Consider the following 24035-nt stretch of genomic DNA (forward strand, 5'->3'; position numbering starts at 1 on the left):
TGTGGGAGGGTCGCTTGAACCCAGGAGGCGGAGGTTGCAGTGAGCTGAGATCATGCCACTGTACTCCAGCCTGGGCCACAGAGCCAGACCCTATCTCAAAAAAAAAAAAAACAAAAAAGGCTGGGCACAGTGGCTCATGCCTGTAATCCCAGCACTTTTGTAAGGCCGAGGTGGGCAGAACACGAGGTCAGGAGTTCAAGACCAGCCTGACCAACATAGTGAAACTCCGTCTCTACTGAAAATACAAAAAATTAGCTGGGTGTGGTGGCAGGCACCTGTAATCCTAGCTACTCAGGAGGCTGAGGCAGGAGAATTGCTTGAATCCGGAGGAAGTTGCAGTGAGCCGAAATGGTGCCACTGCACTCCAGCCCCGGTGACAGTGAGAGACTCCGTCCCCCCAAAAAAAAAAAAAGGGAATACAGGCCAGAAGCCATGTAATAGATTGAATAGTGACCCCACCAAAAGATACAATGAAATCATAACCCTGGTTGCTGTGAATATGACTTTATTTGGAAAAAGGTTCTTTGCAGGTTTGATTGAGTTAAAGATCTTGAGATGAAAGCATTCTGGATGAACCAGGTAGGCCCTAGCTCCCATGACAAGTATACTTATAAGTAAGAGGAGAAACACCAAGGCTTAGGGGAGAAGACACAGACACAAAACAGAAGACTGTGTGAAGGAGGCAGAGGTTAGAGTTACGAAGCCGAAAAACCAGGGAACGCCTGGAGCCACCAGAGGCTGAAAGAGGCAAGAAAGGGTTCTTCCCTAGAGCTTCTGGACAGAGTGCGGACTTACCCACGCTTTTTTTTTTTTTTTTTTTTCGAGATGGGGCTCCCACTCTGTCACCCAGGCTGGAGTGCGGTGGTGCAATATTGGCTCATTGCAACCTCCGCCTCCCCGGCTCAAGTGATCCTCCCACCTCAGCCTCCTGAGTAGCTGGAAACACAGGCACATGTTGTTACACCCGGCTAACTTTTTGTATTTTTGATAGAGCCAGGGTTTCGCCATGCTGGCCAGGGTGGTCTCAAACACCTGGGAGCAAGTGGTCCGCCTGCCTTGGCCTGGAATTACAAGGCCTTGGTGCTGGAATTACAAGCATGAGTCACTGCACCTAGCCTAGTTTTTAAACTTCTGGTGTCTAGAACTGTGAGAGAATAAATTTGTGTTTTTCTAAGTCACCAAGTTTGTGGTAATTTCTTTTTTTTATTTGAGATGGAGTCTCGCTCCGTCACCCAGGCTGGAGTGCAGTGGCACAATCTTGGCTCACTGCAACCTCCGCCTCCCAGGTTCAAGCAATTCTCTGCCTCAGCCTCCCGAGTAGCTGGAATTACAGGCGCCTGCCACCAGGCGGGGCTAATTTTTTGTATTTTTAGTAGAGATGGGGTTTCACCATCTTGACCAGGCTGGTCTTGAACTCCTGACCTCGTGATCCACATGCCTTGGTCTCCCAAATTGCTGGGATTACAGGCGTGAGCCACCACGCCCAGCCTGTGGTAATTTCTTATGGTAGCCCAGGAAATGAATACAACAGAAGACCATCATCTACAAGAAAGAAAAACTTCTGAATCCAGCTAAAGTATCCTTCAAGAAGGATAACAAAATAAAGACTGTTTCATATAAAAGAAAAACAAAAGAACACATTGCCAGCAGTAATGCATTGCAAAAAATGCTACAGAAAGTTCTTCAGGATGAAAGGAAATGATACCAGATGGAAAATCGGATATTCAGGAAAGAATAGAGCATTGAAAGTGGTAAACAACTGGGTAAATATAAAAGACAATTTTTTCTTTTCAATACAGTTTAAAGCAAAAAGTATAACTTTGTCTTCAGAGGTTTACAATGTATGTAGATATAATACATATGACATCTATGGCATAAAAGATGGGAAAGGATAAATGGATACATACAGTTGCAGGGTGTCTATGTTTTAGGTGAAATGTTACAATGTTAATTCTTTTTTTTTTTTTTGAGACGGAGTCTCCCTCTGTTGCCCTGGTTGGAGTGCAGTGGCACGATCTCAGCTCACAGCAACCTGCACTTCCTGGGTTGAAGTGATTCTCTTGGAAGTAGGGATTCAAAGAGATGTTTGTACACCCATGTTCATAGCAGCATTATTCACAATAACCAAAAGGGGGAAGCGACCCAAGTGTCCATTGATGGATAACACACAAAATGTGACAGGTCAATCCAATGAAATACTGTTCAGTCTTTAAGAAGAAAGGAGGCCGGGCGCGGTGGCTCACGCTTGTAATCCCAGCACTTTGGGAGGCCGAGGCGGGTGGATCACGAGGTCAGGAGATCGAGACCACGGTGAAACCCCGTCTCTACTAAAAATACAAAAAATTAGCCGGGCGTGGTGGCGGGCGCCTGTAGTCCCAGCTACTCGGAGAGGCTGAGGCAGGAGAATGGCGTGAACCCGGGAGGCGGAGCTTGCAGTGAGCCGAGATTGCGCCACTGAACTCCAGCCTGGGAGACAGAGCGAGACTCCATCTCAAAAAAAAAAAAAAAAAAAAAAAAAAAAAAAAGAAGAAAGGAAATTCTGGCGAGGTGTGGTGTCTCACACCTGTAATCCCAGTAATTTTGGAGGCTGAGGTGGGTGGATTGCTTGAGCCTGGGAGTTCAAGACCAGCCTGGGCAACATGGTGAAATCCCATCTCTACAAAAATTGGCTGGGTGTGGTGGGGTGTGATGGTAGCCCCAGCTACTTGGGAGGCTAAAGTGGGAGGATTGCTTGAGCCCAGGAGGTGGAGGTTGCAATGAGCTGAGATCGCACCACTGCAGTCCAGCCTGGGCAACAGAGTGAGACCCTGTCTCAAACATGCTACAACGTGAACGGACCGTGAGGATATTATGCTAAGTGACATAAGCCAGTCACAAAAGGACAAATGATGTATGATTCCACTTAATGAGATACCTAGAGTAGTCAAATTCATAGAGACAGAATGGTACTTGCCAGAAGTTGGGAGCGCATAGGGGATGGAGACAGAAATGGGGAGTTATTGTTTGATGGGCACAAAGTTTCTGTTTGGGAAAATGAAGAAAGTGTTGGAGATGGGTGCTGGTGATGGTTGCACAGCAATGTGAATATACTTAATGCCACTGAGCTGTACACTTGAAAATGGTTACAATGATAAATGTTATATGTATTTTATCACAATTTAAAAAAAGAAAAGAAGGGCGGCCATGGTGGCTCACGCCTGTAATCCCAGCACTTTTGGAGGCCGAGGCAGGTGGATCATCTGAGGCTAGGAGTTTGAGACCAGCCTGGCCAACATGGTGAAACTCCATCTCTACTAAATATACAAAAATTAGCCAGGTGTGGTGATGCACGCGTGTAGTTCTAGCTACTTGGGAGGCTGAGACAGGAGAATTGCCTGAACCTGGAAGTTGGAGGTTGCAGTGAGCTGAAATCGCGCCACTTCATGGCCAGCCTGGGTGACAGAGCGAGACTTGGTCTCAAAAAAGAAAAAAAAAAAAAAGATGCAAGGACTCTCCCTTAGCACCCTTGGAGGGAGTACGGCCCTGCCCATGCCTTGATTTCAGACTTCTGGTCTCCAGATGGTACATTTCTGCTGTTGTTTTTTGAAATGGGGTCTCACTGTGTCACCCAGGCTTGAGTGCAGTGGTGAGATCTTGGCTCACTGCATCCTCTGCCTCCTGGGTTCAAGTGATTCTCCTGCCTCAGCTTCCCGAGTAGCTGGGACTACAGGCATGCACTACCACATCTAGTTAATTTTTTTTTTTTTTTTTTTTTGAGATGGAGTCTCGCTCTGTTGCCCAGGCTGGAGTGCAGTGGTGCAATCTCGGCTCACTGCAAGCTCCGCCTCCCGGGTTTATGCCATTCTCCTGCCTCAGCCTCCCAAGTAGCTGGTATTATAGGAGCCTGCCACCACGCCTGGCTAATTTTTTGTATTTTTAGTACAGACGGGGTTTCACCGTGTTAGCCAGGATGGTCTTGATAACCTGACTTCGTGATCTGCCTGCCTCGGCCTGCCAAAGTGCTGGGATTACAGGCATGAGCCACCATGCCTGGCTTAATTTTTGTATTTTTAGTAGAGATGGGTTTTCACTATGTTGGCCAGGCTGGTGTCGATCTCCTGACCTAGTGATCTGCCCGCCCTGGCCTCCCAAAGTGCTGGGATTACAGACGTGAGCCACTGCACCCGGCCAATTTCTGTTGTTTTAAGCCACCAAGTTCTAGGTAATTTGTTGCAGTAGTGATAGGAAATCAATACAGACATGGAGACTGCTGAAGGGAAATGAGGCAGAAATAGAGCAGAAGGTTCTCATAGAGAAGCCCAGGTGGATGAGATACATCCTTATAAAAGCTGAAGTGGGGCTATGAGTGAGGTTGGGACTGAGGTAAAGGTATGTTCCCTTAGTGGTACAAGCCTTCGTGAGCCTAGTACTCCCATGGCGGTTTTGTCTGTTTTTTTATTTTTATTTTTATTTATTTTTATTATTTTATTTTATTATTATTATTATTTTTGAGACAGAGTCTTGCTTTGTCACCCAGGCTGGAGTGCAGTGGCGCGATCTCGGCTCACTGCAAGCTCCACCTCCTGGGTTCACGCCATTCTCCTGCCTCAGCCTCCCGGGTAGCTGGGACTACAGGCGCCCGCCACCACGCCCGGCTAATTTTTTGTATTTTTAGTAGAGATGGGGTTTCATCGTGTCAGCCAGGATGGTCTCGGTCTCCCGACCTCGTGATCCGCCCGCTTCAGACTCCCAAAGTGCTGGGATTACAGGCGTGAGCCACCACGCCCGGCCTTGTCTGTTTTTTAAGAGACAGTGTCTCACTCTGTTGCCCAGGCTGGAGTGCAATTGTGCAATCATAACTCAATGCAGCCTCAAACTCCTGGGCTCAAGCGATCCTCCCGCTTCACTCTCCCAAGTAGGTAGGACTATAGGCACATGCCCAGTTAATTTTAAAATTTTTTTGTAGAGAGCAGGTCTCACCATATTGCCTAGGCTGGTCTCAAACTTCTGGGTTCAAGTAATCCTCCCACCTACTCCAGAAGCAGTAGGATTGTAGGTGTGAGCCATTGCACCTGGCTCCCATGATGGTTGTAATGGTGAATGGCCAATTACAGCAATCCCAGCTGGATAAGGGCATGAGGATCCCAAGCCTCACATCCCTCAGGATGAAGGTGCGGGACATCCTACAAGACAAGCCATCGAGAATAGCAGAAGTGTTAAGTCAAGGGTGTGAGGAACCTAGAACACTCAGAGAGGAAGATGATGAATATGATTATGTATAGCCTTGAGACCACTGCAGCAACGGGGGCTGAAGCTCATCCCTCTACCCTCCTCCTCTAAGTTTTGTGCTAGAAATTGTGACAGAATGAAGTTAATGTAAGATGTGAGGAGACCTGAGTAGTGCATGGCATGATCTGTAACAGACACCGTTAATGCTCCACCCAGATCCCTGTTTATAAATTCCTCCTTCCCTGGCTTTCAGGTGTCCTCCTTTCTTTTTTTTTTTTTTTTTGAGACGTAATCTCACTCTGTCGCCCAGGCTGGAGTGCAGTGGCGCGATCTCCGCTCACTGCAAGCTCTGCCTCCCGGGTTCACGCCATTCTCCTGCCTCAGCCTCCCTAGTAGCTGGAACTACAGGCACCCACCATCATGCTCGGCTAATTTTTTTGGTATTTTTAGAAGAGACGGGGTTTCACCGTGTTAGCCAGGATGGTGTCGATCACCTGACTTCGTGATCCGCCCGCCTCGGCCTCCCAAAGTGTTGGGATTACAGGCCTGAGTCACCGAGCCCGGCCTCAGGTGCTCTCCTTTCTAGTGGCCCATACCAACTACAGTCAGCCCTCTGCACCTGCAGGATCTGCCTCCACCCACAGATAAAAAATACTGAAAAAACAGCAACAATACAATAAAAAATACAAATTAAAAAATACACCTCCTGGCCCGGCGCGGTGGCTCATGCCTGTAATCCCAGCACTTTGGGAGGCTAAGGTGGGTGGATCACCTGAGGTGGGGAATTCGAAACCAGCCTGACCAACATGGAGAAACCCTGTCTTTACTAAAAACACAAAAAATTAGCCGGCATGGTGGCACATGCCTGTAATCCCTTGGGAGGCTGAGGCAGGAGAATCGCTTGAACTCGGGAGGTGGAGGTTGTGGCGAGCAGAGATCGTGCCATTGCACTCCAGCCTGGGCAACAAGAGCGAAATTCTGTCTCAAAAAACAAAACAAAACAAACACCTCCTTTCTCCAGCTGTGGCCAAGGTGCTCAGTCCTTCTGAGGAAGCTGAGGCTATGTTGGGGTGAGGCCTTCACTTCATCTGGTGACCAGCAATGTGCCAGCAGGGCCCACCCCACACTTGCGGCATTATGGCTTCTGTCTCCAAGCTCAGCTGCCTCATCTACCGGGACCTCATGCTGCACAATGATGACAAGGTGACCATCACAGAGCATAAGGACCAAGGTGCTCAGGAAAGCAGCTGGCGTAAATGTGGAACGTTTTTGGCCTGGCTTGTTGGCAAAGGCTCAGGCCAATGTCGGCATCGGAAGCCTCATCTGCAATGCAGGGGCTGGAGGACCTGCTCTAGGAGGCGGTGCTGCACCAGTAGGAGGTCCTGCCCCCTGCACCACTGCTGAGAAGAAAGTGGAAGCAAAGAAAAGAGAATCTGAGGAGGCTGATAAGGACATAGACTTTGGTCTTTTTGATGAAATCTCTTTTGTAACATGAACCCAAAAGTATCTAAGACAGGTCTCGATCAATTTTACATAGCGTTTACATTGTATTAGGTGTTACAGTATAGGTAATCTACAGATGATTTAAAGTGTATGGGGGATGTGCATAGGTTATATGTAAATACTGTGCCCTTTTATATAAGGGATTTGAGCATCTGAGGGTTTTAGTATCTGTGGGGATCCTGGAACCAATCCGCAGATACCAAGGGAAGAATTTACTCTTTTTTTTTTTTTTTGAGATGGAGTCTTGCTCTGTCACCCAGGCTGGAGTGCAGTGGCATAATCTCAGCTCACTGCAACCCCCCCTTCCCAGGTTCAAGTGATTCTCCTGCCTCAGTCTCCTGAGTAGCTGAGATTACAGGCACCTGCCACCACACCCGGCTAATTTTTGTATTTTTAGTAGAGACAGGTTTCCCCATGTTGGCTGGTCTCGAACTCCTAACCTCAGGCGATCTGCCCACCTCAGCCTCCCAAAGTGCTGGGATTACAGGTGTGAGCCCCCACGCCTGACCTGGAGAGACTTTACTCTCTTTGGAGGTTGCCCTCCTACTGGTGCTACTGTGCCTGAAGGCACAGAGGGCCAGAGCTGCCTGGGAATTGACTGACCAACCTTGCCTCAGGCCAAGAACAAACTCTGGGGAGGAACTTGCATTCTGGAGCACCCACGCAGGATCAGGCTCAAGCTCCCCTTTGTGGAATTCTGCCTGAGACCACAACTCTTCGCAGCTCTTTCCCCTTTCCTTTCTGGCTTCTCCCTCACCCTGTGGGTTTCTCCTGGGAGCACAGAAGCCCTTGTATAGTATCCTCATCTCACAGTCTGCTTCTGGGGAACCCAACCCCAGGCAGGGAAGAAGATATCTTGACTCGCCCAGTTATAATCTGGCACCTTTATCTTTTAGTTGTTTCATGTCAAATGCGGGGATCTTCTCTTACGGAACATTTTGGGGGTTGCTGTTGTCCCTGGAGAGAAGAGACACCCCCTCTGGCTAGCTGACTGAAGCCTCTTCCCCTTTGAATCTCCAGCTGCCTAAAGTGTATGCCTCAGGGAACACTTGTTTGGATCACCTTGCCCCTCCACGTGATCCTCTTGGTCCTCCACTATTTCAAGACGGTCTTGTTGTGGAATCCATAGCTGGTCCACACAAAACATGCATCTTCGTCCCTCAGAAACTCACAAGTCCAGGCCTTCCCAGGATAGGTCCTTTTCCTCTCCTGCCACACACTGTCCTCACTCAGCCTTTGGTCCACAGACTTGTCAGAGGTGTTTGAACCAGAACGACTCCGTGTTGAATAGTGGATGGCTGGAATAAAGATGAGACCCGCTGGGTTGCATTCCCAGGAGGTTAGGTATTCTTAGTCACAGGATGAGACAGGAGGTCAGCAGGACAAGATACAGGTCATAAAGACCCTGCGGTTACAATAGGATGCAATGATGAAGCTGGCCAAGACCTGCCAAATCCAAGATGGTGATGAAAGCGACATCTAGTCATCCTCACTGGCTCATTATACACAAATTATAATACATTAGCATGCTGAAAGACACTCCTACCAGTGCCATGGTAATGTCCAGAAATCACAAATGCCATGGTAATGTCCAGAAATTACCCTATATGGTCTAAAAGTGGGAGGGGCTGGGTGCTGTGGCTCACACCTGTAATCCCAGCAATTTGGGAGGCTGAGGCAGGCAGATCACCTGAGGTCGGGAGTTGAGACCAGCCTGACCAACATGGAGAAACCCTGTCTCTATTAAAAATACAAAATTAGCCGGGTGTGGTGGTAAACACCTGTAATCCCAGCTACTCCGGGGGCTGAGGCAGGAGAATCGCTTGAACCCAGGAGGCAGAGGTTGCGGTGAGCCAAGATCATGCCTTTGCACTCCAGCCTGGGCAACAAGAGCGAAACTCCATCTCAAAAAAAAAAAAAAAAAAAAAAAAGGAACCCTCGATTCCAGGAAATCCCTGTCCCTTTGTCCCTTTCCTGGAAAACTCATGAATAATCCACTCCTTATTTAACATATAATCAAAAATTAACTGTAAATGTACTTCGTCAAGCACCTCATACTCTGCTCTGTTTATGGAGTAGCCATTCTTCTGTTTCTTTACTCCTCTAATAAGCTTGCTTTCACTTTATGAACTTGCCCAAATTCTTTCTTGCACAAGATCCAAGAACCCTCTCTTAGGGTCTGGATTGGGCTCCTTTGGCGTAACAGACTTAATTTTTCAGACATGAAGGAAGAACAAGTCCTTATGTTCCCCAAACTCTAGGGGATATATATCAGTGTCTCAGAGTGGTTCTCTGGAGGCCCCTTGAAGCACACACGGGCAGCACTGGGAAGAATTCTCTAAATCCTCTCCCATCTCTGCAATCAGTCTCCAAGCCTCTCCTGTGCATTCTCAAAGTGGGCGATGAGCTGATTAGCTGGCAGAACTGGTGTTTCCATAACCTTCTTTGGAAGGCTATTGGTCTTCCAACTTGATCTAAGGCTTTGCATTAAAATAGTTCTATTGTTTTCAGCTTTGGTGCCACAGCTGACACTCAGGATTGAAAGAGTCTCATTTTAACATCCTGCTGCATAGACAAGATGCCTTGTACACATACTTTGCTCCAAGTTCAGTCATTCTGAGCCCCTGCTGGTTACAGAGCTCCTGGAGTAGAGAGAAAAAAGGCAGAAGGCAGGCAAATGACTCTCCCATTCAGATGGGGGAAAGCAGAATAAGGCCATCAGCACAAAGCCATACCTGAATATACAAACAAAATCCATTGGGCTTAATATCTGAAACCTCAGTCATACAAATTCCATGTTTTTGCAGCTAGAATCTAGTTCATCAAGAAATCTCTAGACAACGTCATCCCTTTGCCTGCTGTCCACTACCTTGTTTCTTCAGAATAGGATATGTGGAAATACTTATGATATTCCTTAGGATAAATTTCTCAATACAGTTATGTGTCACTTAATGACAGGAATACATTCTGAGATGCACATCGTTTGGGAATTTCGTCATTGTATGAACATCATAGAGTGCACTTACACAAACCCAGATGGTATTGCCTACTGCATACCTAGATGACGTGGTACAGCAAGCTTGTCCAACCCGTGGACAAGCTTGTGAAAGCTGCCCAACACAAATTCATAAACTTAAAAAACATTATGAGATTTCCTGGTGATTTTCTTTCTTTTTTTTTTTTTTAAGCTCATCAGCTGTCGTTAGTGTTAGTGTATTTTACGTGTGGCCCAAGACAATTCTTCCAATGCAGCCCAGGGAAGCCGAAAGATTAGAAACCTCTGTGGTACAGCCTATAGCTGCTAGGCTGCAAACCTGTACAGCATGTTACTGTCCTGAATACAGTAGGTAATTGTAATACAATGGTAAGAATGTGTACATCTAAACATAGAGAAGGTACAGTAAAAATACCGTACAAAAGATAAAAAATGGTACACCAGCATAGCTCACTTACCATGAATGAAGCTTGCAGGACTGGAAGTTGCTCTGGGTGAGTCATGAGTGAGGGGTGACTGAATATGAAGGCCTAGTAGTATACATTACTGTACACTACAATAAGACATTAATGTAAACTACTATAATTATAATGATTTGATGAGTCAAGGTGGACTTTTTTCATGTGGAAAGGGAAGGTATATAGAATATCTTACACTGAAGATCTAACAGTCATGGGGTCATTTGTGCCACCTGAAGTCAGTTAGATATAAGACCATAAAAGAGACAATTAATCTATAATAAATATCAATAATTAAAAGAAAAATCTGATCTCTAGTCTCTCCTAGTCATTCACAAAACAAGAACAATAAAGTCAATCTATAATCTAAAAAATAAAAATTGTAACTATATACTACATGACTCAGATCACTGGCAAATGCCTCTCAAGATTGAATTTTTTTTTTTTTTTTCAGACAGAGTCTTGCTCTGTCTCCCAGACTGGAGTGCAGTGGCGTGATTTTGGCTAACTGCAACCCTCCACCTCCTGGGTTTCAGCAACTCTCCTGCCTCAGCCTCCTGAGTAGCTGGGATTACAGGTGTGTGCCACCATGCCCAGGTAATTTTTGTATTTTTAGTAGATACAGGGTTTCAATATGTTGGCCAGGCTGGTCTTGAACTCCTCACCACAAGTGATTTGCCCACTTCAGCCTCCCAAAGTGCTAGGATTACACGTGTGAGCCACTGTGCCTGGCCAAGACTTAAAATAAATATATATATATTTTGAGACGGAGTCTCGCTCTTTCGCTAGGCTGGAATGCAGTGGTGTGATGTCGGCTCACTGCAACCTCCGCCTCCTGGGTTCAAGCAATTCTCTTGCCTCAGTCTCCCGAGTAGCTAGGACTACACGCCCGTGCCACCACACCCAGCTAATTTTTGTATTTTTAGTAGAGACGGGGTTTCACCATGTTGGCCAGGATGGTCTTGATCTCTTGACCTCGTGATCTGCCCACCTCGGCCTCCCAAAGTACTGAGACTGCAGGCATAAGCCACCACACCTGGTGACTTAAAGTATTTTTAAAGATCTAACAACTTTAAAACTTTATTTTCACAAACTTTATAAACACTATATACTTAAGCTACACTAAATTTACTTTTCTTTCTCAATAATAAATTAACTGAACCTTAACTGTAATTTTTTTTGCTTTATAAACTTTTTAATTTTTAAAATCTTTTTTGACTTTTGTAATAACATTTAGCTTAAAACATAAACACGGCCGGGCATGTTGGCTCACACCTGTAATCCCAGCACTTTGGGAGACCAAGGCGGGTGGGTCACAAGGTCAAGAGATTGAGACTATCCTGGCCAACATGGTGAAACCCCGTCTCTACTAAAAATACAAAAAGCCGGTGTGGTGGCGGGCGTCTGTAGTCCCAGCTACTTGGGATGCTGAGGCAGGAGAATGGCGTGAACCCGGGAGGCGGAGCTTGCAGTGAGCCGAGATTGTGCCATTGCACTCCAGCCTGGGCGACAGAGTAAGACTCCGTCTCAAAAATAAATAAATAAATAAATAAATAAACAAACACATGGTACAGCTGCACAAAAACATTTTCTTTCTTTATATCCTTATTCTATAAGCTCTGCTCTATTTAAAAAATTTTTTGTCTTTGTTTCTACTTTTCACACATTTTTTGTTAAAAAGTAAGACACAAACACACACATTAGCCAAGGCCCACATAGGGTCAGGATCGTCAATATCACTGTTTTCCAATTTCTGTATCTTGTACCACTGGAAGGTCTTCAGGAGCAAGAACATACATGGAGCTGTCATCTCCTATGATAACAATGCCTTCTTCTGGAATACGTCCTGAAGGACCTGCCTGAGACTGTTTTACAGTTAACTTTTTTTTGTTAATAAGTAGTACAGTCTAAAATAATGATAAAAGGCTGGGTGCAGGGGCTCACGCCTGTAATCCTAGCACTTTGGGAGGCCAAGGTGGGAGGATCACTTGAGGTCAGGGGTTTGAGACCAGCCTGGCCAACATGGTGAAACCCCGTGTCTACCAAAAATACAAAAATTAGCTGGTGTGGTGGCATGCACCTGTAATCCCAGCTACTCAAGAGGCTGAGGCAGGAGAATTGCTTGAACCTGGGAGGCGGGGGCTGAAGTGAGCCAAGATTGTGCCACTGCACTCCAACCTGGGCAACAGAGCAAGACTCTGTCTTAAAAAGAAAAAGAAAAGAAAAAAATATATATGTATATATACATATATATAGTAAATACATAAACCAGTAAGAGTCATTTGTTATCACTATCAAATATTATGTACTATATAAAATTGTATGTGCAATGCTTTTATGTGACTGGCAGGGCAGTATGTCTGTTTATACCAGCATTGCCACAAACATGTGACTAATGGATTGCAATATGACATTATAATGTCACTAGGTGATAGGAATTTTTCAGCTCCATTATAATCTTATGGGACCACTGTTGCATAGGTGGTCCATTGTTGACTGAAATGCTATTATGCAGCACGTGACTGTCCTTGGAGTTCTCCACGCTGTTTAGAGCCTCTAGAAAGGCTTGGGATAGGCTCTGGCCCAAAGAGTTTGCACCATGATTGCTGAATTCTGCACTGCCTGAGAGAGTGACAAGCAAGCATGTAGGCATGAGCTGTGAGGGACAATGATCTGTTTAGAAAAATATGAGGAGCCAGAACATGAAGTGGGAGAAAGTAGCAGAAAATGAGATTAGAAAGGTATATTGAGGCAGGGTGTGGTAGCTCACATCTGGAATCCCAGCAGTTTAGGAGGCTGAGGCGGGCGGATCACCTGAGGTCAGTAGTTTGAGACCACCTTGGCCAATGTTGTGAAACCCCATCTTTACTAAAGACACAAAAATTAGCCAGGCATGGTGGCGTGTGCCTGTAATCCCACCTACTTGGGAGGCTGAAGCAGGAGAATCGCTTGCACCTGGGAGGCTGAAGTTGCGGTGAGCCGAGATCATGCCACTTCACTCCAGCCTGGGCCACAGGTTGAGATTCTGTCTCAAAAAAAAAACAAAAAACAAAAAACAAAAAATAAACAAACAAAAAAAAAAACAAGAAAGGTGTATTGAAGTCAGATTGTTAAAAGCCCTTTAGTAGCATGGAGCTACCTGAGTAGAGAGTGGGACAAATAGATTGGCTATCTGATGGTTATTTTAACTGGTATGTCTTTGGTCAGTATTGAGGGGAGATTTTTGTTTTTTGAGACGGAGTTTTGCTCTTGTCGCCCAGGCTGGAGTGCAATGGCGCGATTAGCTCACTGCAACCTCCGCCTCCTGGTTTCAAGTGATTCTCTTGCCTCAGCCCCCCAAGTAGCTGGGATTACAAGAATGCGCCACCATGCCCGGCTAATTTTTTGTATTTTTAGTTGAGACGGGGTTTCTCCATGTTGGTCGGGCTGGTCTCAAACTCCTGATCTCAGGTGATCCACCCGCCTCGGCCTCCCAAAATGCTGGGGTTATAGGCATGAGCCACCGCACCCAGCTGAAGGGATATATTTTTCAAGTCCAATTCTTTCACATCTATGACCAGGAATTCTTGGCAGATGTTTAGTCTTGTTCGACATGGCAAACTTGAGATTCTGGCCCTCAGGGTACCAGGCCCTTTCTGTAGTCACCACAGTGCTCTAGAGTAGTGATCTTTAACCTTTTGTGTTTATGTACCCCCAGAAGAAATTTGAAAATTATGTAATTACTCATTTCTTAAATTGACATCTAAAATGTTTCAGCATAAATTTAAATCGTTGCAAATAATATAACTTTCTGCATATTTATAAGTATTGAAATTTAAAAATAAAATAGTTCCATTATCTTCACAATGAAATCTAAATGTAATAGCAATTTTATGTCATTGTCCTTTTAAAATTATATAAAAAGTTCTTTTCTAATAGGTGGAAATCTTTTTCTTTTTTTTATAGTTTTAGTAGAGGCGGGGTTTCAACATGTTGGCCAGGCTGGTCTCAAACTCCTGACCTCAGGTGATCCACCCACCTCGGCCTCCCAAAGTGCTGGGATTACAGGCGTCAGCCACTGCGCCCGGCCAGGTGGAAATCTTATACCATTCTTTTTTTTATCCCTGAACTTATATTTCCATTCCATTTTCCCCAGAGATTTTTATCCTGTTTTTAAATATCCTATTATTTATGTTTGAAACTTTTTTTTTTTGAGCTAGAGTCTCGCTCTTTCGCCTAGGCTGAAGTGCGGTGGCATGATCTTGACGCACTGCAACCTCTGCCTCTTGAGTTCAAGCGATTCTCCTGCCTCAACCTCTGGAGTAGCTGGAACTACAGGCGTCTGCCACCACATCCAGCTACTTTTTGTATTTTCAGTAGAGACAGGGTTTCGCCATGTTGGCCAGGCTGGTCTCGAACTTCTGGCCTCAAGTGATCTGCCTGCCACTGTGCCTGGCCACAATTTTCTTTTGTGTTGTAATTCTATTTTCTGTGATCGCAGCCTCTAAATGTTAGCCAAAAAATCCTCCTGGATCAAGTTATTATAATCATTATTAAACACTACACATCAAGCAATAAAATTAAAATTTTGGCAATGATTAAACATAGACATAGAATTATATTAGAGCTACATCTTTTACATTGATCAATAATTTTTTTCTTTTTCTTTTTTTTTTTTTTTTGAGACAGAGTCTCGCTCTGTCACCAGGGCTGCTGTGCAGTGGCAGAGTCTCGGCTCACTGCAACCTCCATCTCCCAGGCTCAAGCAATTCTTCTGCCTCAGCCTCGTGAGTAGCTGGGATTACAGGTATACGCCACCACACCTGCCTAATTTTTGTATATTTAGTAGAGACGGGGTTTCACCATGTTGGCCAGGCTGGTCTCGAATTCCTGACCTCAGGTAATCTGCCCGCCTCAGCCTCCAAAAATGCTCGGATTACAGGCATAAGCCACCGCGACCGGCCAATAAATCATTTTTAAAAGTTTACATATCTGTGTATAAATATTACTTGTTGCTGGAATGAGACAGAAGGAATTCTGCATCAACTTTATTTTTAGGTTTTATTTTTATAGATGTTAGCACTTGTATTAGTCTGTTCTCACACTGCTATAAAAAATACCTGAAACTGGGTAATTTATGAAGAAAAGAGGTTTAATGGGCTCATCTGTTCTGCAGGCTGCACAGGAAGCATGATGCTGGCATTTGCTCAGCTTCCGGGAAGGTCTCAGGAAACTTACAGTCATGGCAGAAGACTAAGGGAGAGGCGGTGTCTTACACTGCCAGAGTAGGAGGAAGAGAGAGGGGAGGTGCCACACACTTAAACATCCAGATCTCAGGAGAACTCTATCACCGAAGGGTTAGTGCTAAACCATTCATGAAGAATCCACCCTCATGATCCAATACCTCCCACCAGGCCCTACCTCCAACATTTGAGATTACAATTGAGCATGACATTTGGGTGAGGACACAGATCCAAACCATATCAATATTTAGAAGACTTGTTCATATATGAATGAAAGTTGTCTTATAGCAATGCTACTCAACTTTTTTGGATTCTTTCCAAGTTATCATGTCAAAAATTACATAGTAATCTCTCAGCAAAATTATTTTTTTATCATAAAACGCAATTCAATCCTCCTCCAATTTTGCTGGGAGCAAAGTACTGGAAACCACTTGACTAGTAGAAGGATTTTTATTTATTTATTTTGAGATGGAGTTTCACTTTTGTTGCCCAGGCTGGAGTGCAATGGCGCAGTCTTGGCTCACTGCAACCTCCGCCTCCCGGGTTCAAGTGATTCTCCTGCCTTAGCCTCCCTAGTAGCTGGGATTACAGGCACCCACCATCACGCCCAGCTAATTTTCTGTATTTTTAGTAGAGATAGGGTATCACCATGTTGGCTAGGCTGGTGTCAAACTCCTGACCTCAGGTAATCCACCCACCTCGGCCTCCCAAAGTGCTGGGATTACAGACATGAACCACTGCGCCCGGCCAATGTTTTTTTTTTTTTATATATTGTCACTGGAGAAATTCATTTTCTCAATTTCTGGGGAGCATGCCAAAATGGCTTTACTAATATTTACTAAATGATGATTAAGTATACCTGTGTAGTACAGACAACCCTATATGCTTACCAAATTCTCCTTCATTTCCCTTTTTTGGGGTATATAGTTTTGAAAAGTACATTGTGCAGGCTCCCTTGCAGCTTCTAGGGCCATGTGCATAAGAACTGACCAATGAACAATGAGCAGGAAGAATGTACTTCTGCGATTCGGCAGTCACTCACTGACGAGCCTCCCCTGTATGCCTGCTCTTCCCCAGCAACGCTGGACACCATAAATTCCAGATGGTATAACTATAACATGGAGGGCTCATGGACTCAGATTGGACTTCCCATGAAAAAGATGTTTTAAGCCACCATGTTTCTAGGGAGCGGACACGTAGTGTCAGTTTTCCCAAGCTGAGCTACATTTCCCTGAATTATTTTCCTCTGTGTTTCTGTTTAAAGCCACTAGAGAGACTGTCGTGCAGGATTTGGAGCATGGAGGTGAAGCATTAGTCATTCTGCGGCCCATATACATTGCTGGTGATCGGCTGACTCCCTGCTTGGTGTGAGGTAGTGGCTTGGTCTGTAATTGCTCTATCTTCCCTTCGAGCCTCCCTCAGCTCCTCTGATTCCTGGGCCATATGTGTGTTTCACTCTGTGACAATGGGCTCCAGCCTCTGCATGACACGCATATCACCCAGGTCAGAGGGGACAAGCACTCATATAAGTTTCAGTCCCCCTGTCCTCATGGGCTTCCATTCGTGCCAATGTCTGCTCCCTTCCACTTCATATCCATCTTCTCTGACTAACTGACTCTTCAGATCCAGCAGTGGCTGTGAAGACAATAGCCTTACAGAGATGGCTTAACTAGATTTACAATTATAGATGGTCAACTCCTTGGAAAAAAATCCCGTAATATACCCTTGGTTCTAATTCTTTGGCTGAATTTTGACTGACATGCAGGGTTAATCTGCTACCGTGACACGGCATATTCTTTTTTTGAGAGGGTCTTGCTCTGTTGCCCAGGCTGGAGTACGGTGGGTGTGATCTCAGCTCACTGTGGCCTTGACCTCCCAGGCTCAAGCGATCCTCCCACCTCAGCTTCCCCAGTAGCTGGGACTACAGGCACACACTACCGGTCCTGAATAATTTTGTATTTTTTTGTAGAGACGGGGTTTTGCCATGTTGCCCAGGCTGGTCTTGTATTCCTGGGCTCAAGCAATCCTCCTGCCTCGGCTTCCCAAAGTGCTGGGATTATAGGCATGAGGCACTGTGCCTGGCCAGCATATTCTATTCTAATACAACTTGTCTCTACTCTTTAACTTGGAGGTATATTATTTAACCTGATAAACTCAAAAAGGGTTGGAAAAATACAAATATTAATTTTAATACATGTTTGCAAACAAATTAGCTGATGAAATGTTTTTAGGTGCTTTAAATATATCTTCCTTAAAGTCATGGAACTAAAGATTTAACTCACCTAAAATCAATTATTGGTAAAGCCAGTCCTTAATAACAAACAGCTAAATTAGACTCTGTAAGAAAAAGTTGACTCTAAAAGAAAAATTAGACTCTGTAAGAAAAATGTGCTAACAATGTATTTCATAATTATCCTTTTTTCTGGGTTCTAGAGATAGAGGGATAAGGTACGGAGTCTGGTCATGTGGTTAAAATAGGGTGCTACCACCTCTAATATTTCTTTTCTTTTTTTTTTGAGACAGGGTTTCACTTTGTCACGTGGGCTGGAGTGCAGTGGAGTGATCTCAGCTCACTGCAACCTCTGCCTCCCAGGTTCGAGTGATTCTCCTGCCTCAGCCTCTGGAGTAGCTGGGACTACAGGCATGCACCACCATGCCTGGTTAATTTTTGTGGTTTTTTTTTTGGTAGAGACAGGGTTTCATCATATTGGCGAGGCTGGTCTTGAACTCCTGGCCTCAAGTGATCCACCTGCCTCCACCTCCCAAAATGCGGGGATTCAGGCGTGAGCCACCGTGCCCAGACACATTTCTTACCAATACTATGTTTCACAATATTCCCCCTCAAGAAAATTCATTCTTGGATATTAGCTGGAAATGAGTTAGTCAAAATTTCACTACACTATCCCTCTTTATAATATATCTAAATTCAGAAAACTCTTCAAAGGTTAAAATATACCATTTAAAAATGTCACTCTTGGCCAGGCATGATGGCTCATGCCTGTAATCCCAGCACTTTGGGAGGCCGAGGCAGGCAGATCACTTGAGGTCAGGCATTTGAGACCAGCCTGGCCAACATGCCAAACCCTGTCTCTACTAAAAATACAAAATGGGCTGGGCGTGGTGGCGTGCGCCTGTAATCCCAGCTACTCGGGAGGCCAAGGCAAGAGAATCCCTTGAACCTGGGAGGCAGAGATTGCAGTGAGCTGACATCATGCCACTGCACTCCAGCCTGGGTGGCAGAGCGAGACTCTGTCTCAAAGAAAAAAAAGAAGTCACTCTTTACCTTCAATAGCATTCATAAAAGAGAGAGACACTGATTTGGTTCGGGTATCTGTCTCCTCCAAATCTCATGTTGAAATGTGATTCTCAATGCTGGAAGTGGGACCTGGTGGGAGGTGACTGGATCGTGGGGGCCGATCCCTCAAGAACGTTTAGCATCAGCCCCTTGGTGATAAGTGAATTCTTGCTCAGGTAGTTCACGTGAGATATGGTTGTTCACTGGGACCTACCCGCCTTGCTCTCTTGCTCCCACGCTTGTGATGTGGTGCACCTGTTCCCTCTTCTGCCGTGATAGTAAGTTTCCTGAGGCCCTTACCAGAAGCAGATGCCAACACCATGCTTTTTGTATTCCCTGCAAACCGTGAGCCAACCAAACCTATTTTCTTTCTCTTTTTTTTCTTTTTTGAGATGGAGTTTCGCTCTTGTTGCCCAGACTGGAGTGCAATGGCGCAACGTTGGCTCACTGCAACCTCTGCCTCAGCCTCCCGAGTAGCTGAGATTACAGGCATGCGCCGCCACGCCTGGCTAATTTTGTATTTTTAGTAGAGACAGGGTTTCTCCATGTTGGTTAGGCTGGTCTCAAACTCCCAACCTCAGGTGATCCGCCTGCCTCGGCCTCCCAAAGTGCTGGGATTACAGGCGTGAGCCACGGCACCTGGCCCAAACCGCTTTTCTTTATAAAATATCAAGTCTCAGGTATTCCTTTATAGTAATGCAAACAGACTAATATGTACATAAAGCCCTATGCAAAGGTTTATGATGCCTTCATTAAAAGTGGTCTCCCTGAGTCTAGTATTTTGAAGTAGCTCTTGTTTTGGTGTCTCTATTAGTTATCTATTGTTGTGTAACAGATTATCTCAACACTTAGTAGTTTAAAATAAGAATGTTTAGCCGGGAAAGGTGGCTCAATCTGTAATCCCAGCACTTTGGGAGGCTGAGGCAGGTGAATCACCTAAGGTCAGGAGTTCGAGACCAGCCATGGCCAACATAGTGAAACCCCATCTCTACTAAAAATACAAAAAATCAGCCGGGTGTGGTGGGGGGGGGCCTGTAATCCCAGCTACTGGGGAGGCTAAGGCAGGAGAATCACTTGAACCCGGAAGGCAGAGGTTGCAGTGAGCTGAGATCACGCCACTGCACTCCAGCCTGGACAGTAAGAGCAAAACTCCCTCTCAAAAAAAAAAAAAAAAAAAATTATTCTCTCATACAGTTTCTGTGGGTCAGGGATCCAGAAATGGCTTAGATGAGTGGTTCTGACTCAGAGTCTCTCAGGAGGTCAAGACTATTGAATGGGGCCGGGGAAGCCACTTCCAAGGCGGCTCACTCACAGGCCTGGCAAGTTAGTGCTGGTTGTTGGCAGATGGCCTTACTTCCTTACCACATGGACCTATCCACAGGGGCTGCTTGATTGTCCCTATGACCCAGCAGCTCACTTCTCCCAGAGTGAATGACCCGAGAGAGACAGCAAAGAGGAGGCCACATGACTCTTATAATCTATTCCTGGAATTCACACACCATCACTTCTGCCATATTCTCCGTTGGGAAAATTTAATATAAAGAATTATTACGGGGGATTAAGTACAAAGGGGCAAAGACAACTGTAAAGAAACAGGGCAGGGCACAGTGGCTCATGCCTGTAATCCCAGCACTTCGGGAGGCTGAGGCAGGAGGATCACTTGAGGTCAGGAGTTCAGGACCAGCTTGGCAACCTGGCAAGACTCTGTGTCTACAAAAACTAAAAAAAAAAAATAATAATTAGGTGTGTGTGGAGGCATGCGCCTGTGGTCCCAGCTACTCAGGAGGCTGTGGTGAGAGGACTGCTTGAGCTCAGGAATTCATGGCTGCGGTGAGCTATCATCGTGCCACTGCACTCCTGCCTGGGTGACATTGCAAGACCTTGTCTTTTAAAAAATAAATAAATAAATAAAAAGAATACAGAATTAGCAGTTACAGGGAATAGCCAATAACTTTAGGGGTGAGCAAGTGCCCAAGGAAGGATCACTCCCCACCCCCTAGGCTGAGATTCAGACCTCACAGGAGAGAGGGTGGTTGTGGCCCACTGCACAAAGTTTGCTTTAATAGTTACAGGAGGTCCGGCAGGGCGTGGTGGCTCACACCTGTAATCCTAGCACTTTGGGGGGCTGAGGTGGGTGGATCACGAGGTCAGCAGTTCAAGACCAGCCTGGCCAATATGGTGTAAACCCCGTCTCTACTCAAAATACAAAAATTAGCTGGGCGTGGTGGCACGCATCTGTAATCCCAGCTACTTGGGAGGCTAGGGCAGGAGAGTGGCTTGAACTCAGGAGGCGGAGGTTGTGGTGAGCCGAGATTGCACTGTAGTACTCCAGCCTGGGTGACAGAGCAAGATTCGGTCTTAAAAAAGAAAAAAAAAGAGTTACAGGAGGTCACCACCCAGCAAGGTGGCTCACGCCTGTAATCCCAGCACTTTGGGAGGCCAAGGCAGGTGGATCACCTGAGGTCAAGAGTACAAGACCAGGCTGACCAACATGGTGAAACCCCGTCTCCACTAAAAATACAAAAAATTACCCAGGTGTGGTCGTGGGCGCCTGTAATCCCAGCTACTTGGGAGGCTGAGGCAGGTGAATCGCTTGAACCCAGGAGGTGGAGGTTGCAGTGAGCCGAGATTGCGCCATTGCACTCCAGCCTGGGTGACAAGAGCAAAACTCTGTCTCAACAAACAAACAACCCCCAAACTTAGCTGGGTGTGGTGGCACGCACCTGTAATCCCAGCTACTTACGGGCGGCTGAGGCAGGAGAAGCTTTTGAACCTGGGAGACGGAGGTTGCAGTAAGCCAAGATTGCGCCACTGCACTCCAGCCTGAGCAACAGAGTAAGACTCTGTCTCAGAAAAAGAAACAAAAAAAAGCCCGGGCGCGGTGGCTCAGGCCTGTATTCCCAGCACTTTGGGAGGCTGAGGCAGGTAGATCACGAGGTCAGGAGTTCAAGACTTAGCCTGGCCAACATGGTGAAACCTTATCTCTACTAAAGATACAAAAAATTAGCCAGACTTGGTGGCACACGCCTGTAATCCCAGCTACTCAGGAGGCTGAGGCAGGAGAGTTGCTTGAACCCGGGAGGCGGAGGTTGCAGTGAGCCCAGGTCACGGCCACTGCACTCTGGCCTGGGTGACAGGACAAGACTCCATATATAAATATAAATATAAATATAAATATAAATATATAAATTATATATATATAAATATATATACATATAAAAAAAAGTTACAGGTCGGGGCTGGAAAGCAGGAAATTGCCTACTGAGGTGCCACTAAACTCACTGGGAAGCCACCACCCTCTGAATGTCCCAGGACCCTTTGTGTGTGGGGAGGAAGGGATGGTTCTATAAGCCATTTGCTGCCGTGTGCCACAAAGCAAGAAGGAAAAGGAAGTACACTGGAACCAGGATGAGAAGCCCCTTCATTCTGCCGTGTTCCTCTAGTGCTCTCTACTGACAAAGTTAACACTGTGCCAGCTGGCAGAGAAATATTTACAGGATCCTGCTCCATTATCTCAAAGCATGGAAAAGAAGGGTAGATTTGGAGCTACGAGGTTATAAATTGATGACAGGCACATACATGTTCTGCTGCAGAAGAATGTATTGATTACAGAGTGCTGTCCTGAGACCCCAGAAGGAGTGTTACATTGTCCACAGTTTATGTTATGCACCATTGTGCCTTTGTACAATCTAAGCAATTCTGGGTTCTGAACTGGACCTCAGGGGAATCACGACCTGTACCACTTTGCTGTGATCATGTCTTGCAAACCTCAGTGAAGAGCTATCTGAAACACTGTGGGAAAATATGCCTCAGGGTGTTCTGCCTTTGTCTATGACCAAATCTAATCAACAGCTGCCATCAAGCCTGGAGCAATAAGAGCACCTGAGTTCTTGTTTGAGAAGAGGTGAGAGCAAGGTGATAAAGCCTTGGCTCAGCTTGCCTCTTTTTTTTTTTTTTTTTTTACAGTATTCATCATTCAAACTTTTTTATTTACCATAATATTTAACAGTCTTTATGGGCTTAAATGTAGCAGATATCACCTGTGCATCAAGCATTACACTTCATTCCTTTAAGATTTGCTTCATCCTCACTCAAGCTGCTTGCCACCCTCCGATTTCTGGTCCAGTCTACTCTTGTTACTCTTCACCTGTAGATGAAGTAGGCAGGGGTCTCTTTTTCATTCACAGGTATGTTGCTAACTGGGCCTTATTGAAGCCTGGTCTGGTCTGCAACTTGTAGTGTCGTTTATAACGTCGTAGGGTGTTCATTTGCAGCTGGAACAGATCAACCTCTAAAAGAGCTGTTCTTGCTTCAGGCAGGTGGGGAGCACTCAGGAATGTCAGTGTCATGCTCGGGAGAATCTCCGCCATCGTCACTTGTCTTCCTCTTCCTTTTATTTCGGACACTCTGGATGAAATTTTTGTGAAAATCACAGATATATAGGTGCCTTACGCTCTTGTCGATGTCCAGCTTGAGTTTCTTCTATGAGATGCTCTTCTGGACCCTCTTGCTGAAGGAGGCGTTGCCCGCGGGCCGGACGCAACGCTCGCCGTCCTCGATGAGGCAGCAGCTCTGGCCGTAGCCCGGGGCGGCCGGGGGCCCTTCGCGGCTGTCCTCCTCCGTGCTGAAGCCGTTCATCTCCCCGCCCCGGGCCGGTCTCTCTGGGGGAGGGTCCCCCGTAGGCCACTCCGCGGCCGCGCTTGCCGCGGGGCAGGTCGCTGAGACCCCCGTAGCCGAGGGTCCCAGAGTCCGTCTCCAGCCCGGGCGCTGCCCTGCCCCACGTCCGAGAGGCCCCGCTCCCTCGGCCCCCGGCCCTCCGCCTCCGGAAGCCCCCTTCCTCCCGGCTCGAGGCCCCGGGGTTGGCTCCCGCGGCTCGCAGGGCCCCGCCGGGGGTCACCCGGAGGAGCCTTCTGCCGGGGCCCAGAACCGTAACCCTGCAGCGGGGGTGTCCGGGAGGGCGTCCCAGGAAACAGCCGCTCCCCAAGGACTCCGGGCCCGGGTTGCCAGGGGGTTTCGAAGGCCCCCGCCGGCTCCCGCCTTCTTTCGGCTGCGGGGCAAACTCGCTACCGGGCAGCTCCCCCGGAGTGGCGCGGCCTCCTCGCGCGGGGCCCGGCCTCGAACCCGCGGCACCCGGGCCCCATGGCTCGTCTGGCCCACTCCACCTCTGCAGCCACTCGGCTGCGCCCCGAGTCCCGCGGCAGCCCCTGGGCCGCCCGCCGAACGTGCCGCTAGCTTGCCTCTTATATAGCTTGGATGAGTTCTTTTATCATATATCTAGTGTTTGTGTATGTATGTATGTATGTATGTATTTATTTATTTATTTATTGTTGCTGTTTTGAGAGGATCTTGTTCTG

At 46.5% G+C, this 24035-nt stretch overlaps 2 pseudogenes; one reads left to right on the forward strand and one right to left on the reverse strand.

Moving 5' to 3' along the window:
- The first annotated feature begins 6345 nt into the window (after window positions 1-6345).
- Window positions 6346-6703, forward strand: LOC100589098 (annotated as a pseudogene).
- A 16024-nt stretch (window positions 6704-22727) lies between these two features.
- Window positions 22728-23319, reverse strand: LOC100606024 (annotated as a pseudogene).
- Window positions 23320-24035: the final 716 nt, after the last annotated feature.

Source organism: Nomascus leucogenys, chromosome 2, assembly GCF_006542625.1.
Source record: "Nomascus leucogenys isolate Asia chromosome 2, Asia_NLE_v1, whole genome shotgun sequence".
NCBI lineage: Eukaryota > Metazoa > Chordata > Mammalia > Primates > Hylobatidae > Nomascus > Nomascus leucogenys.